Source organism: Oncorhynchus mykiss, chromosome 6 (assembly GCF_057628025.1).
Source record: "Oncorhynchus mykiss isolate SJ-2025 chromosome 6, ASM5762802v1, whole genome shotgun sequence".
NCBI lineage: Eukaryota > Metazoa > Chordata > Actinopteri > Salmoniformes > Salmonidae > Oncorhynchus > Oncorhynchus mykiss.
This window is the reverse complement of record NC_143027.1, coordinates 7,920,609-7,939,167: the sequence shown is the minus strand read 5'-3', so window position 1 is coordinate 7,939,167 and position 18,559 is coordinate 7,920,609.

Below are 18,559 nucleotides of genomic sequence, written 5' to 3'. Positions count from 1 at the left end.
TTCAGAGAGGGTAAGACTGCCATCTCAAGGTGCTCATCATTCAGAGAGGGTAAGACTGCCATCTCAAGGTGCTCCTCATTCAGAGAGGGTAAGACTGCCAAGGTCCTCCTCATTCAGAGAGGGTAAGAATGCCATCTCAAGGTGCTCCTCATTCAGAGAGGGTAAGACTGCCATCTCAAGGTGCTCCTCATTCAGAGAGGGTAAGACTGCCATCTCAAGGTGCTCCTCATTCAGAGAGGGTAAGACTGCCAAGGTCCTCCTCATTCAGAGAGGTTAAGACTGCCATCTCAAGGTGCTCCTCATTCAGAGAGGGTAAGACTGCCATCTCAAGGTGCTCCTCATTCAGAGAGGGTAAGACTGCCATCTCAAGGTGCTCCTCATTCAGAGAGGGTAAGACTGCCAAGGTCCTCCTCATTCAGAGAGGGTAAGACTGCCAAGGTCCTCCTCATTCAGAGAGGTTAAGACTGCCATCTCAAGGTGCTCCTCATTCAGAGAGGGTAAGACTGCCATCTCAAGGTGCTCCTCATTCAGAGAGGGTAAGACTGCCATCTCAAGGTACTCATCATTCAGAGAGGGTAAGACTGCCAAGGTCCTCCTCATTCAGAGAGGGTAAGACTGCCAAGGTCCTCCTCATTCAGAGAGGGTAAGACTGCCATCTCAAGGTGCTCATCATTCAGAGAGGGTAAGACTGCCATCTCAAGGTGCTCCTCATTCAGAGAGGGTAAGACTGCCATCTCAAGGTGCTCCTCATTCAGAGAGGGTAAGACTGCCATCTCAAGGTGCTCATCATTCAGAGAGGGTAAGACTGCCAAGGTCCTCCTCATTCAGAGAGGGTAAGACTGCCAAGGTCCTCCTCATTCAGAGAGGGTAAGACTGCCAAGGTCCTCCTCATTCAGAGAGGGTAAGACTGCCATCTCAAGGTGCTCATCATTCAGAGAGGGTAAGACTGCCATCTCAAGGTGCTCCTCATTCAGAGAGGGTAAGACTGCCATCTCAAGGTGCTCCTCATTCAGAGAGGGTAAGACCGCCATCTCAAGGTGCTCCGCATTCAGAGAGGGTAAGAGCGCCATCTCAAGGTGCTCCTCATTCAGAGAGGGTAAGACTGCCAACTCAAGGTGCTCCTCATTCAGAGAGGGTAAGACTGCCATCTCAAGGTGCTCCTCATTCAGAGAGGGTAAGACTGCCATCTCAAGGTGCTCATCATTCAGAGAGGGTAAGACTGCCATCTCAAGGTGCTCCTCATTCAGAGAGGGTAAGACTGCCAAGGTCCTCCTCATTCAGAGAGGGTAAGACTGCCATCTCAAGGTGCTCATCATTCAGAGAGGGTAAGACTGCCATCTCAAGGTGCTCCTCATTCAGAGAGGGTAAGACTGCCATCTCAAGGTGCTCCTCATTCAGAGAGGGTTAGACTGCCATCTCAAGGTGCTCCTCATTCAGAGAGGGTAAGACTGCCATCTCAAGGTGCTCCTCATTCAGAGAGGGTAAGACTGCCATCTCAAGGTGCTCCTCATTCAGAGAGGGTAAGACTGCCATCTCAAGGTGCTCCTCATTCAGAGAGGGTAAGACTGCCATCTCAAGGTGCTCCTCATTCAGAGAGGGTAAGACTGCCATCTCAAGGTGCTCATCATTTAGAGAGGGTAAGACTGCCATCTCAATGTGCTCCTCATTCAGAGAGGGTAAGACTGCCATCTCAAGGTGCTCCTCATTCAGAGAGGGTAAGACCGCCATCTCAAGGTGCTCCTCATTCAGAGAGGGTAAGACTGCCATCTCAAGGTGCTCCTCATTTAGAGAGGGTAATACCGCCATCTCAAGGTGCTCCTCATTCAGAGAGGGTAAGACTGCCATCTCAAGGTGCTCCTCATTCAGAGAGGGTAAGACTGCCATCTCAAGGTGCTCATCATTCAGAGAGGGTAAGTCTGCCATCTCAAGGTGCTCATCATTCAGAGAGGGTAAGACCGCCATCTCAAGGTGCTCCTCATTCAGAGAGGGTAAGACTGCCATCTCAAGGTGCTCAACATTCAGAGAGGGTAAGACTGCCATCTCAAGCTGCTCCTCATTCAGAGAGGGTAAGACTGCCATTTCAAGGTGCTCCTCATTCAGAGAGGGTAAGACTGCCATCTCAAGGTGCTCCTCATTCAGAGAGGTTAAGACTGCCATCTCAAGGTGCTCCTCATTCAGAGAGGGTAAGACTGCCAAGGTCCTCCTCATTCAGAGAGGGTAAGACTGCCAAGGTCCTCCTCATTCAGAGAGGGTAAGACTGCCAAGGTCCTCCTCATTCAGAGAGGGTAAGACTGCCATCTCAAGGTGCTCAACATTCAGAGAGGGTAAGACTGCCATTTCAAGGTGCTCCTCATTCACAGAGGGTAAGACTGCCATCTCAAGGTGCTCCTCATTCAGAGAGGGTAAGACTGCCATCTCAAGGTGCTCCTCATTCAGAGAGGGTAAGACTGCCATCTCAAGGTGCTCCTCATTCAGAGAGGGTAAGACTGCCATCTCAAGGTGCTCATCATTCAGAGAGGGTAAGACTGCCAAGGTCCTCCTCATTCAGAGAGGGTAAGACTGCCAAGGTCCTCCTCATTCAGAGAGGGTAAGACTGCCAAGGTCCTCCTCATTCAGAGAGGGTAAGACTGCCATCTCAAGGTGCTCCTCATTCAGAGAGGGTAAGACTGCCAAGGTCCTCCTCATTCAGAGAGGGTAAGACTGCCATCTCAAGGTGCTCCTCATTCAGAGAGGGTAAGACTGCCAAGGTCCTCCTCATTCAGAGAGGGTAAGACTGCCAAGGTCCTCCTCATTCAGAGAGGGTAAGACTGCCGTCTCAAGGTGCTCAACATTCAGAGAGGGTAAGACTGCCATCTCAAGGTGCTCATCATTCAGAGAGGGTAAGACTGCCATCTCAAGGTGCTCCTCATTCAGAGAGGGTAAGACTGCCAAGGTCCTCCTCATTCAGAGAGGGTAAGAATGCCATCTCAAGGTGCTCCTCATTCAGAGAGGGTAAGACTGCCATCTCAAGGTGCTCCTCATTCAGAGAGGGTAAGACTGCCATCTCAAGGTGCTCCTCATTCAGAGAGGGTAAGACTGCCAAGGTCCTCCTCATTCAGAGAGGTTAAGACTGCCATCTCAAGGTGCTCCTCATTCAGAGAGGGTAAGACTGCCATCTCAAGGTGCTCCTCATTCAGAGAGGGTAAGACTGCCATCTCAAGGTGCTCCTCATTCAGAGAGGGTAAGACTGCCAAGGTCCTCCTCATTCAGAGAGGGTAAGACTGCCAAGGTCCTCCTCATTCAGAGAGGGTAAGACTGCCAAGGTCCTCCTCATTCCGAGAGGGTAAGACTGCCGTCTCAAGGTGCTCAACATTCAGAGAGGGTAAGACTGCTTTTTCAAGGTGCTCCTCATTCAGAGAGAGTAAGACTGCCATCTCAAGGTGCTCCTCATTCAGAGAGGGTAAGACTGCCATCTCAAGGTGCTCCTCATTCAGAGAGGGTAAGACTGCCATCTCAAGGTGCTCCTCATTCAGAGAGGGTAAGACTGCCATCTCAAGGTACTCATCATTCAGAGAGGGTAAGACTGCCAAGGTCCTCCTCATTCAGAGAGGGTAAGACTGCCAAGGTCCTCCTCATTCAGAGAGGGTAAGACTGCCATCTCAAGGTGCTCATCATTCAGAGAGGGTAAGACTGCCATCTCAAGGTGCTCCTCATTCAGAGAGGGTAAGACTGCCAACTCAAGGTGCTCCTCATTCAGAGAGGGTAAGACCGCCATCTCAAGGTGCTCCGCATTCAGAGAGGGTAAGAGCGCCATCTCAAGGTGCTCAACATTCAGAGAGGGTAAGACTGCCATCTCAAGGTGCTCCTCATTCAGAGAGGGTAAGACTGCCATCTCAAGGTGCTCCTCATTCAGAGAGGGTAAGACTGCCATCTCAAGGTGCTCATCATTCAGAGAGGGTAAGACTGCCATCTCAAGGTGCTCCTCATTCAGAGAGGGTAAGACTGCCAAGGTCCTCCTCATTCAGAGAGGGTAAGACTGCCATCTCAAGGTGCTCATCATTCAGAGAGGGTAAGACTGCCATCTCAAGGTGCTCCTCATTCAGAGAGGGTAAGACTGCCATCTCAAGGTGCTCCTCATTCAAAGAGGGTAAGACTGCCAAGGTTCTCCTCATTCAGAGAGGGTAAGACTGCCATCTCAAGGTGCTCCTCATTCAGAGAGGGTAAGACTGCCATCTCAAGGTGCTCCTCATTCAGAGAGGGTAAGACTGCCATCTCAAGGTGCTCCTCATTCAGAGAGGGTAAGACTGCCAAGGTCCTCCTCATTCAGAGAGGGTAAGACTGCCATCTCAAGGTGCTCATCATTCAGAGAGGGTAAGACTGCCATCTCAAGGTGCTCCTCATTCAGAGAGGGTAAGACTGCCATCTCAAGGTGCTCCTCATTCAGAGAGGGTAAGACTGCCATCTCAAGGTGCTCCTCATTCAGAGAGGGTAAGACTGCCAAGGTCCTCCTCATTCAGAGAGGGTAAGACTGCCATCTCAAGGTGCTCATCATTTAGAGAGGGTAAGACTGCCATCTCAAGGTGCTCCTCATTCAGAGAGGGTAAGACTGCCATCTCAAGGTGCTCCTCATTCAGAGAGGGTAAGACCGCCATCTCAAGGTGCTCCTCATTCAGAGAGGGTAAGACTGCCATCTCAAGGTGCTCCTCATTCAGAGAGGGTAAGACTGCCATCTCAAGGTGCTCCTCATTCAGAGAGGGTAAGACTGCCATCTCAAGGTGCTCCTCATTCAGAGAGGGTAAGACTGCCATTTCAAGGTGCTCCTCATTCAGAGAGGGTAAGACTGCCATCTCAAGGTGCTCCTCATTCAGAGAGGGTAAGACTGCCATCTCAAGGTGCTCCTCATTCAGAGAGGGTAAGACTGCCATCTCAAGGTGCTCCTCATTCAGAGAGGGTAAGACTGCCATCTCAAGGTGCTCCTCATTCAGAGAGGGTAAGACTGCCATTTCAAGGTGCTCCTCATTCAGAGAGGGTAAGACTGCCATCTCAAGGTGCTCCTCATTCAGAGAGGGTAAGACTGCCATCTCAAGGTGCTCATCATTCAGAGTGGGTAAGACTGCCATCTCAAGGTGCTCATCATTCAGAGAGGGTAAGACTGCCATCTCAAAGTGCTCCTCATTCAGAGAGGGTAAGACTGCCATCTCAAGGTGCTCCTCATTCAGAGAGGGTAAGACTGCCATCTCAAGGTGCTCCTCATTCAGAGAGGGTAAGACTGCCATCTCAAGGTACTCATCATTCAGAGAGGGTAAGACTGCCAAGGTCCTCCTCATTCAGAGAGGGTAAGACTGCCAAGGTCCTCCTCATTCAGAGAGGGTAAGACTGCCATCTCAAGGTGCTCATCATTCAGAGAGGGTAAGACTGCCATCTCAAGGTGCTCCTCATTCAGAGAGGGTAAGACTGCCATCTCAAGGTGCTCCTCATTCAGAGAGGGTAAGACCGCCATCTCAAGGTGCTCCGCATTCAGAGAGGGTAAGAGCGCCATCTCAAGGTGCTCAACATTCAGAGAGGGTAAGACTGCCATCTCAAGGTGCTCCTCATTCAGAGAGGGTAAGACTGCCATCTCAAGGTGCTCCTCATTCAGAGAGGGTAAGACTGCCATCTCAAGGTGCTCCTCATTCAGAGAGGGTAAGACTGCCATCTCAAGGTACTCATCATTCAGAGAGGGTAAGACTGCCAAGGTCCTCCTCATTCAGAGAGGGTAAGACTGCCAAGGTCCTCCTCATTCAGAGAGGGTAAGACTGCCATCTCAAGGTGCTCATCATTCAGAGAGGGTAAGACTGCCATCTCAAGGTGCTCCTCATTCAGAGAGGGTAAGACTGCCATCTCAAGGTGCTCCTCATTCAGAGAGGGTAAGACCGCCATCTCAAGGTGCTCCGCATTCAGAGAGGGTAAGAGCGCCATCTCAAGGTGCTCAACATTCAGAGAGGGTAAGACTGCCATCTCAAGGTGCTCCTCATTCAGAGAGGGTAAGACTGCCATCTCAAGGTGCTCCTCATTCAGAGAGGGTAAGACTGCCATCTCAAGGTACTCATCATTCAGAGAGGGTAAGACTGCCAAGGTCCTTCTCATTCAGAGAGGGTAAGACTGCCAAGGTCCTCCTCATTCAGAGAGGGTAAGACTGCCATCTCAAGGTGCTCATCATTCAGAGAGGGTAAGACTGCCATCTCAAGGTGCTCCTCATTCAGAGAGGGTAAGACTGCCATCTCAAGGTGCTCCTCATTCAGAGAGGGTAAGACCGCCATCTCAAGGTGCTCCGCATTCAGAGAGGGTAAGAGCGCCATCTCAAGGTGCTCAACATTCAGAGAGGGTAAGACTGCCATCTCAAGGTGCTCCTCATTCAGAGAGGGTAAGACTGCCATCTCAAGGTGCTCCTCATTCAGAGAGGGTAAGACTGCCATCTCAAGGTGCTCATCATTCAGAGAGGGTAAGACTGCCATCTCAAGGTGCTCCTCATTCAGAGAGGGTAAGACTGCCAAGGTCCTCCTCATTCAGAGAGGGTAAGACTGCCATCTCAAGGTGCTCATCATTCAGAGAGGGTAAGACTGCCATCTCAAGGTGCTCCTCATTCAGAGAGGGTAAGACTGCCATCTCAAGGTGCTCCTCATTCAAAGAGGGTAAGACTGCCAAGGTTCTCCTCATTCAGAGAGCGTAAGACTGCCATCTCAAGGTGCTCCTCATTCAGAGAGGGTAAGACTGCCATCTCAAGGTGCTCCTCATTCAGAGAGGGTAAGACTGCCATCTCAAGGTGCTCCTCATTCAGAGAGGGTAAGACTGCCAAGGTCCTCCTCATTCAGAGAGGGTAAGACTGCCATCTCAAGGTGCTCATCATTCAGAGAGGGTAAGACTGCCATCTCAAGGTGCTCCTCATTCAGAGAGGGTAAGACTGCCATCTCAAGGTGCTCCTCATTCAGAGAGGGTAAGACTGCCATCTCAAGGTGCTCATCATTCAGAGTGGGTAAGACTGCCATCTCAAGGTGCTCATCATTCAGAGAGGGTAAGACTGCCATCTCAAAGTGCTCCTCATTCAGAGAGGGTAAGACTGCCATCTCAAGGTGCTCCTCATTCAGAGAGGGCAAAGCTGTCACCTGTCTGTCTCCAAGGTTTCCTAAAGTATTTCATATTAGGTGGTTCAGTTACATCTGTTTACTACTCCATTGTTGATCATTGTTTTGTTGTATCGAATCGCCTCTCTAGACTAATTTGAGTTCGCTAGCTGTACTTCCTAGATGTCACACTGCAATGCAAAAGCATCATGTAATAATGTCAGATTCCTGTCACAAGCACTGTGAAATTAAGGAACGGTTAAGGGAAACGAGAGGCATTATTCAGCTGTGTATAATTTCAGCTGTGCCAGCGTTGCCTCAGCTAAGCCTGCGAGATGCCTAGAGGGCAGTGGAGGATGACAGTGGCATGCAGAGGTACAATCGGCAGCTTGCTCACCCATTAATACTTTAACACAGTGGCTGTAGCGTTGATCTCTCCGAAATAGGATACAGTCCAGTTTGTTCTCAACAGTGGGCATCCACGAACTCTCCCCAGGGTGATGTAGCCCAGGCTTAAGCTGTAAGTTCCTACATGCAGGCCTGTCTAGTTTTTTCAGGATAGTGATGGGCATTGTTGACTTGTTCCCCTTGCCACAGAAAAAAAGGTTTTCCTTATCTGATAGTTTCACTCTGTGACATATTTTCAATTGCATTATTTCTTTGTTAGCTGGTAATTAAATTAGGAGATGCCATCTCTGCAATTATGCAGTCCAATTATTTCCACACTTTGAGTTGTGTCAATGGTTCTGCTACATTTCTTTGTATATTAAAGAGAAATGGACTTCTAATGTGTGATAAGAGCCCTCATCAAAAGGTTGCTCGCTTCCAATTGTTCTATTTGTGAGAAATGACAACTTCCAGACAATGTACAGTAACAGCCAATGCGGTACTTTTTGGGGGAGCTTCACTTGAAATCTTGCTGTTGTCAGCTGAACATCCTAGCCTAACGTGTATCTACTCTGTATGAAAGACTGATAGGATCTTATATTCAGTATCTGACAAATGCAGAGATACCGTGGAGTGCCATCAGCTGCAGGTTGACATTGTCAAACAAACAATCAATGAATTGAAAAGTTATTGGTTGAAGTGGGGAAAACAGATCTAAAAGAATAAAAAACAGGTTTGGAGAGACTTTACACGCTGAAGAAATGCAACCGTGGTTTGATTCATTCTTAAAATTGCCCCATTCAGTTATTCATCCCGTGGTAATGTTGGAAGATTAGTGTACATGCAATTATAATAGGGATAATAGTGTACAATAGTCGGCTATAACCTCATCTATTGCCTGCACTAACCATGGAACTGTGTGATGACACGGCCAAGTTTTGGTTTAAACTGTTATGGCTTGGTCTGCGCTCCCCTCATCACGATTTAATTAGCCTGCATGTCTTTTTATATATATATTATCAACTGTTACTAACCACATGGCCATGATTGCTTTTACAGAGGAAGAAAATGAAGGTAAACGAAACGATGTCATTAAATGGAATGATAATGTAGGCTATAACAACTAAAGGGATCTAAAAGTAAATATGTGTGGTTATTAGGCCTACTGATGGTCGATACTGATAGTGGTTCATATTTAACACGATAGAAATAGGAGACAGAGAACGTCTGGGAAGCCTATAATTAAGACGTTCCACGGTGCCCATCCCAGCAAGTTAAAAGGCCTGACAATTTAAATTCTGGATAATGGCACAGAATTTTATACTCTTTACTGTGGGGAAGTTCATATGCTTCCGTTGGCTGCCATATGCCTGGTTTCACATTTGTCTCCAGCTATTATAAGGTAAACTAGATCTTAAACAAGTGTAATTTATATGTTCAATTCCCTTATCCTAACATATTACTCATTTACCTAGCTCTTCAATACTTCTTATCAAGTTGGGTATTACAGTGCATGGAGAATTGTGTTATTTCTATTTAAAAATAAATTAAGTAGATGCTTTCCCCACTTGGAACCAGAAGGTTTGCTAGACGTTATTCATGGTTTCCCCACTTGGAACCAGAAGGTTTGCTAGACGTTATTAATGCTTTCCCCACTTGGAACCAGAAGGTTTGCTAGACGTTATTCATGGTTTCCCCACTTGGAACCAGAAGGTTTGCTAGACGTTATTAATGCTTTCCCCACTTGGAACCAGAAGGTTTGCTAGACGTTATTCATGGTTTCCCCACTTGGAACCAGAAGGTTTGCTAGACGTTATTCGTGGTTTCCCCACTTGGAACCAGAAGGTTTGCTAGACGTTATTAATGGTTTCCCCACTTGGAACCAGAAGGTTTGCTAGACGTTATTAATGCTTTCCCCACTTGGAACCAGAAGGTTTGCTAGACGTTATTCATGGTTTCCCCACTTGTAACCAGAAGGTTTGCTAGACGTTATTCATGGTTTCCCCACTTGGAACCAGAAGGTTTGCTAGACGTTATTAATGCTTTCCCCACTTGGAACCAGAAGGTTTGCTAGACGTTATTCGTGGTTTCCCCACTTGGAACCAGAAGGTTTGCTAGACGTTATTCATGGTTTCCCCACTTGGAACCAGAAGGTTTGCTAGACGTTATTCATGGTTTCCCCACTTGGAACCAGAAGGTTTGCTAGACGTTATTCATGGTTTCCCCACTTGGAACCAGAAGGTTTGCTAGACGTTATTTGTGGTTTCCCCACTTGGAACCAGAAGGTTTGCTAGACGTTATTCGTGGTTTCCCCACTTGGAACCAGAAGGTTTGCTAGACGTTATTCATGGTTTCCCCACTTGGAACCAGAAGGTTTGCTAGACGTTATTTGTGGTTTCCCCACTTGGAACCAGAAGGTTTGCTAGACGTTATTCGTGGTTTCCCCACTTGGAACCAGAAGGTTTGCTAGACGTTATTCATGGTTTCCCCACTTGGAACCAGAAGGTTTGTTAGACGTTATTCGTGGTTTCCCCACTTGGAACCAGAAGGTTTGCTAGACGTTATTCATGGTTTCCCCACTTGTAACCAGAAGGTTTGCTAGACGTTATTCATGGTTTCCCCACTTGGAACCAGAAGGTTTGCTAGACGTTATTCATGGTTTCCCCACTTGGAACCAGAAGGTTTGCTAGACGTTATTCATGGTTTCCTCGCTTGGAACCAGAAGGTTTGCTAGACGTTATTCATGGTTTCCTCGCATGTAAAGGTGGGGGAATTATTAAGGAATTAAGTCAAGGTCTGAATAAGCCATATCTAGACACACCCATAGCCTGGGAAGTAGGAGTGATGAGGGTGCTACACCCTCTGAAACATCAGAATAATACAACACATGTATGCAGTACCAGTCAAAAGTGTGGACACACCTACTCATTCAAAGGTTTTTCTTTATTTTTTTTATATTTTCTACATTGTAGAATAATAGTGAAGAAATCAGCACTATGAAATAACACATATGGAATCATGTAGAAACCAAAGAATTGTTTCCAAACAGGTGATTTCACTTATAATCCATTGTAATCCATTGTATCACAATTCCAGTGGGTCAGAAGTTTACGCACACTAAGTTGACTGTGCCTTTAAACAGCTTGGAATATTCCAGAAAATTATGTCATGGCTTTAGAAGTTTCTGATAGGCTAAATGACATCATTTGAGTCAATTGGAGGTGTACCTGTGGATGTATTTCAAAGCCTACCTTCAAACTCAGTGCATCTTTGCTTGACTACAAGGGAAAATCAAAAGAAATCTGCAAAGACCTCAGAAAAAACATTGTAGACCTCCACAAGTCTGGTTCATCCTTGGGAGTAATTCCCAAATGCCTGAAGGTACCACGTTCATCTGTACAAACAATAGTACACAAGTATAAACACTATGGGACCACACAGCCGTCATACTGCTCAGGAAGGAGACGCGTTCTGTCTCCTAGAGATGAACGTACTTTGGTGCAAAAAGTGAAAATCAATCCCAGAACAACAGCAAAGGATCTTGTGAAGATGCTGGAGGAAACAGGTACAAAAGTATCCATATCCACAGTAAAATGAGTCCTACATCGACATAACCTGACAAGCCGCTCAGCAAGGAAGAAGCCAGTGCTCCAAAACCGCCATTAAAAAGCCAGATTAAGGTGTGCAACTGCACATGGGGACAAAGATCATACTTTTTGGAGTGTCCTCTGGTCTGATGAAACAAAAATAGAACTGTTTGGCTATAATGACCATTGGTGCTGTAGGAGTGCTTTGCTGCAGGAGGGACTGGTGCTCTTCACAAAATAGATGGCATCATGAGATAATACAATTATGTGGATATATTGAAACAACATCTCAAGACAAGCTTGGGTCTTCCAAATGGACAATGACACCAAGCATACTTCCAAAGTTGTGGCAAAATGGCTTAAGGACAACAAAGTCAAGGTATTGGAGTGGCCATCACAAAGCCCTGACTTCAATCCCAATGAAAATTTGTGGGCAGAACTGCAAAAGTGTGTGCGAGCAAGGAGGCCTACAAACCTGACTCAGATACATCAGCTCTGTCAGGAGGAATGGGCCGAAATTCACCCAACTTATTGTGGGAAGCTTGTGGAAGGCCACCTGAAACGTTTGACCCAAGTTAAACAATTTAAAGGCAATGCTAAATACTAATTAATACTAATACTAAATGAGTGTATGTAAACTTCTGATACACTGGGAATATGATGAAAGAAATAAAAGCTGAAAGAAATCATTCTCTCTGCTATTATTCTGACATTTCACATTCTTAAAATTAAGTGGTGATCCTAACTGACCTAAGACAGGGAATTGTTACTAGGATTAAATGTTGGGAATTGTGAATAACAGAGTTTAAATGTATTAGGCTAAGGTGTATGTAAACTTCTGACTTCAACTGTACGCTGAGCACTTGTTCACTTGTTGACTGCTTTTCCTTCACTGCAGCACCATCACTCTCCTTCTTGGTCAAATAGCTCTTGCACAGCCTGGAGGTGTGTTTTGGTTCATTGTCCTGTTGAAAAACAAATGATTGTCCCACTAAGTGCAAACCAGATTGGATGGCATATCACTGCAGAATGCTGTGGTAGCTATGCTGGTTAAGTGTGCCTTGAATTCTAAATAAATCACAGACAGTGTCACCAGCAAAGGACCATCACACCATTACACCTCTTCCGTGCTTCACGGTGGAATCCACACATGTGGAGATCATCCTTTCACCTACTCTGCGTCTCACAAAGACAGGGTTGTTGGAACCAAAAAAATCTCAAATTTGGACTCATCAGACCTTGAACTCTGTGACGCATTTATTTGGACTGCAAACTGGGGTGCAGTTCACTAATGAATTCATCCTCTGCAGCAGAGGTAACTCCGGACTTCCTTTCCTGTGGTGGTCCTCATGAGAGACAGTTTCATCATAGTGCTTGATGGGTTTTGTGACTGCACTTGAAGAAACTTTCAGTTCTTTAAATTTTCCGCAATGACTGACCTTCATGTCTGAAAGAAATTATGAACGGTTGTTTCTCTTTGCTTATTTGAGTTGTTCTTGCCATAATATGGACTTGGTCTTTTACCAAATAGGGCTTCTGTATACCACCTCTACCTTGATTGGCTCAAACGCATTAAGAAGGAAAGAAATTCCACAAATTAACTTTTAAAAAGGCACACCTGTTAATTGAAAAGCATTCCAGGTGACTACCTCATGAAGCTGGTTGAGAGAATGCCAAGAGTGTGCAAAGCTGTCATCAAGGCAAAGGGTGGTTACTTTGAAGAAACTCAAATATAAAATACATTTAGATTTGTTTAACACTTCTTTGGTTACTACATAATTCCATATGTGTTATTTCATCATTTTGATGTCTTCACTATTATTCTACAATGTAGAAAATAGTAAAAATAAAGAAAAACCCTTGAATGAGTAGGTGTGTCCAAACTTTTGACTGTTAATGTATACACACTACCATTCAAAAGTTTGGGGTCACCTAGAAATGTCCTTGTTTTTGAAAGAAAAGCAAATGTTTTGTCCATTAAAATAACATAAAATGTATCAGAAATACAGTGTAGACATTGTTAATGTTGTAAATGACTAATGTAGCTGGAAATGGCTGATTTAATGTAGAATATCTGCATAGGCGTACAGAGGCCCATTATCAGCAACCATCACTCCTGTGTTCCAATTGTGTTGTGTTGGCTAATCCAAGTTGATCATTTTAAAAGGCTAATTGATCATTAGAAAACCCTTTGGCAATTATGCTAGCACAGCTGAAAACTGTTGTCCTGATTAAAGAAGCAATAAAACTGGCCTTCTTTAGACTAGTTGAGTATCTGGAGCATCAGCATTTGTGGGTTCGATTACAGGCTCAAAATGGCCAGAAACAAATAACTTTCTTCTGAAACTTGTCAGGCTATCCTTGTCCTGAGAAATGAAGGCTATTCCATCTAAGAAATTGCCAATAAACGACTCTGGGATGCTGTTCCTCTGTCCAGTGTCTGTGTTCTTTTGCCCATCTTAATCTTTTCTTTTTGTTGGCCAGTCTGAGATGTGGCTTTTTCTTTGCAACTCTGCCTAGAAGGCCAGCATCCCGGAATCGCCTCTTCACTGTTGACATTGAGACTGGTGTTTTGTGGGTACTATTTAATGAAGCTGCCTTTTGAGGACTTGTGAGGTGTCTGTTTCTCAAACTAGACACTCTAATGTACTTGTCCTCTTGCTCAGTTGTGCACCGTGGCCTCCCACTCCTCTTTCTATTCTGGTTAGAGCCAGTTTGCTCTGTTCTGTGAAGGGAGAAGTACACAGCATTGTACGAGATCTTCAGTTTCTTGGCAATTTCTCACATGGAATAGCCTTCATTTCTCAGAATGGTTGCTGATAATGGGCCTCTTTACGCCTATGTAGACATTCCATTAAAAATCTGCCGTTTCCAGCCACAATAGTCATTTACAACATTAACAATGTCTACACTGTATAATGGCCCTTGGGGCAGCAGATAACCTAGTGGTTAGAGCCTTGGGCCAGTTACCGAAAGGTTGCTTGATCGAATCCCTGAGCTGACAAGGGAAAAAAAATGTTATTCTGCCCCCAAACAAGGTAGTTAACCCACTGTTTCTAGTCTGTCATTGTAAATAAGAATTTGTTCTTAACTGATTTGCCTAGTTAAATCAAGTTCTGATCAATTTAAATGGACAAAGCATTTGTTTTTCTTTCAAAAACCATGACATTTCTAAGCGACCTCAAACTTTTGAACGGTAGTGTATATCAAGAAAGTATTTTTGTATTCCACAAGTATTATCAGATTAATTGTTTTGTAAAGACAATAATCAGACTCAAATACATTTAGTTAAAAGATGTCACAAAAGTAGTGCACTGGGCCTTTACTGGTCCTGTATTAGCGAACAATCAATCCCTCTTTAGCGAGGGTATTCTTTTTTTCTGCATTCCCCCCTTGTTGGCAAAAAAAAAACGCAGCACTCCCACCCCTAAACTACTTCCTGTGGTTATGGACACACCTCCGCCACACCTTAATTCATTTTATCTCCATCACAAAGGAAAAGAGGGTGAATAGCATGCTATTCTCATGTTTAAATTCTATGTCAGTATACGCACAGAGAGAAAAGTGCATAAAAAAGGGAATTATGTTCCCTTTATGCGCGCTTAACTCGGGTCAGAATCGGGCCCATGAACAAAATCATACGTTTTTTGTAATTTACCCAAATGTAATGTTATATTGTACCATTTGTGACTCCAATGATTCCAATGGCTCCTCCAACTGTGTTGAGTTCTAAAGCTTGAGAGGTTGACATGGAACCAGAGAGTAAAGGTCACTGCCTTGGGCAAATGTAAGAATCATTGGTGCAATTTCATGAGTTAGTTTCTCGTCAAAGACCTGATGGATTAGAGGCTCGTTATTGGTATCTATTGAGCTGTTATGAGATGCATAGTAATGTGCCTAACAGCCACAATCTCACGCCTACATTAATGGACGTTTTGTGAGATCACATTTGTAAACACAAACCGTATGATTGTTATCGCTCTCTGGTCTGATACGCTTGAATTGATGCTTGTGTAGAGCACTGCATTGTGTCAAGGCTTGTCCTATTGTAATATTATTCCATAGCTCAAAGGGTCTCCTGACAAGTTCCCCACTCAAGAGTTTTCCTCTCCACAGAAAATAACACTAATGTGCAAATTGAGTGTTAAACCTTTTGCTAAATTAATATTGCAGTTTAATTGCTGCAGAATAGCAACACAATACAATATACATGTAATTAGATACCTCCAGCTAGGCTTTTTTTTAATTCCCTGGAACTTTGAAATAAAGTTTTTAAATGAGTGTCTTAATCAAAAAAGAAAAAATGAAATATGCCCGTTTCTAGCAGACTTTTGAGAAGCCTGTTTCCTTGACTTACTCTTCGTGCTCACCGAGAGGCAGTGAAACAAGAGGCAAGGGAAGAGAAAGTAGCTACAAACAGTACTTCAACTTACCCGGCAAGTTTATTAGGTTTCCATCTTTCGAATGATTAGGTGCATGTAGCTTTGAAATGGAACTGGACGTCAGTTTCTTTAATGAACTGTGAAAACACAAAGCAATTAATCTTCCATTAAATGCTAGCTGAACAGGCACTTCACTCTGAATGAACAAGTTTTTCAGCCCTGCCTTCCCACTTTTTAAATGTGTGACTGCTCCACCAGGCTGTGGTGGTGAGCCTCCAGTGGGAATTGGTGGACATAAATCATGGTTTGGGGGTTTAGCTGGGAAGGCCTGTCACACAATGGAGGCCATCTTGGTTACGGAGCCTCAATACCCTCTGCAATCTGTCCTTTATGCTTGACTTTGGTGTGACAGATTTCTTTCATAAGCATAAAGTGACATGGCGGAGCTTTAAACTTAATTTTCAGACCAGGGAGGCAGTGTAGGTGTTAGAGCCTCTGAACGCATTCCCCGTCATTTCCCCTGGACCCTCCCACGGGCTTCCTGCCTTCCTCCCTGTTTTTCAATGTTACAATGACACGTAAAATAGTTCCCCGATTGTCAGGAGGATATCAAAAATCATGTCGAAACAATGTCTGCTCTTTCAACCATTTAAAAGCACAACAAAGTTCAAATGGGAATAGAAGGTCAGATATTGTTGATTTATACAACTTAATGTGTTGTCACTGTGCTTCATCTAATAGCACAACTAAAATACCTGTATTGCAGTTGTGATTACATTAAAAGTACATAATGCCAGTGATCAACGCTGTTCAATATTCTGCACAGCTTATTGTAGCAATTGTTAAGAACTCCACAGACCTGGGACCTTTGCATGCTGTCTTGAACATGCACACTATCTTGAACATGCACACTATCTTGAACATGCACGCTATCTTGAACATGCACACTATCTTGAACATGCACACTATCTTGAACATGCACGCTATCTTGAACATGCACGCTATCTTGAACAAGCACGCCATCGTGAACATGCACTTTATAAAACTCAGCAAAAAATTAAACATCCCTTGAACATGCACGCTGTCTTGAACATGCACGCTATCTTGAACATGCACACTATCTTGAACATGCACGCTATCTTGAACATTCACGTTATCTTGAACATGCACGCTGTCTTGAACATGCACGCTATCGTGAACATGCACGCTATCTTGAACATGCACCCTATCGTGAACATGCACGCTATCTTGAACATGCACGCTATCTTGAACATGCACGCTATCTTGAACAAGCACGCTATCGTGAACATGCACTTTATAAAACTCAGCAAAAAATGAAACATCCCTTGAACATGCACGCTATCTTGAACATGCATGCTATCTTGAACATGCATGCTATCTTGAACATGCACGCTATCTTGAACATGCACGCTATCTTCCACGCCTTTCTATGATTACATAAGAAGACATTTATAGTGTTTGGTTATCAACGCAACCAAATATCAACATATGAAGGAGATGTATTTTTTGAGTTTGAGTTGAGTTTGAGTCTAATTTATTTTTTACAGGGACAGTGCACATTAATCAACGTTTCAGTAAAAGTGCTGGTTTTAGCCAGCCGGCTAATTTTCAAACACAGTCCCTGGGCAGGTTATTAAAAACAATTACAATACAGACAGTCAATGAGCAGTGAGCACACGCAGAGCAACATAGAACAAGCAAGACATAGCATACAGACAGAGCAACATAGAACAAGCAAGACATAGCATAAAGACAGAGCAACATAGAACAAGAAAGACATAGCATACAGACAGAGCAACATAGAATAAGCAAGACATAGCATACAGACAGAGCAACATAGAACAAGCAAGACATAGCATACAGACAGAGCAACATAGAACAAGCAAGACATAGCATACAGACAGAGCAACATAGAACAAGCAAGACATAGCATACAGACAGAGCAACATAGGACAAGCAAGACATAGCATACAGACAGAGCAACATAGAACAAGCAAGACATAGCATACAGACAGAGCAACATAGAACAAGCAAGACATAGCATACAGACAGAGCAACATAGAACAAGCAAGACATAGCATACAGACAGAGCAACATAGGACAAGCAAGACATAGCATACAGACAGAGCAACATAGAACAAGCAAGACATAGCATACAGACAGAGCAACATAGAACAAGCAAGACATAGCATACAGACAGAGCAACATAGAACAAGCAAGACATAGCATACAGACAGATCAACATAGGACATAAGCAACGATTCTTTTTTTGTGCTATTGTCTTAGTATGGCTTCAATTCCAGTTTGTCTACAAATTAATAATGGATATGCTGGAGGATTCACTTCTCCATCTCAAACAATAATACAAGTTAAAGAATAGGACTAAATCAAATTAAACCTTATTTAAAGTGCATTTCAAGTTTGATTTGATTTATAGTAGTTCTATAACTTCAATTTTTTTTATTGAGATTTATGACATGAATCCAACATATCAATTAAATCAAATCAAAGTTTATTTGTCATGTACACAGATTTGCAGATGTTATCGCAGGTGCAGCGAAATGCTTGTTTCTAGCTTTTATTATTATTAATTAAAGCCAGACTAAGTCGGTGGCACAGATGGAACTATGCAAGCAGAAGATACATTTATTTTGGTTGCGGTGACAACCAAACACAATTCAATATCCAGTTTGTCTATAAACTTCCCTTTAAATAAAGTTTGATTTGATTTAGTCCTATTGTTTAACTTAGATGTTCGGTTGAGATTAATCAAATATATGAATTATTAACATGAAAATGACATTTGAGCTTGAAACCCAAGGCTTACCGTATAAAACTCAGCAAAAAAAGCAGCGTCTCTTTTTCAGGACCCTGTCTTTCAAAGATACATCGTAAAAATTCAAATAACTTCACAGATCTTCATTGTTTTTAAAATGTCATTTCACCTTTATTTAACCAGGTAGGCCAGTTGAGAACATGTTTTCATTACAACTGCGACCTGGCCAATATAAAGCAAAGCAGTGCGACAAAAACAACAACTCAGAGTTACACAATAAACAAACGTACTGTCAATAACACAAAAGAAAAGAAAAATAGAAAAATC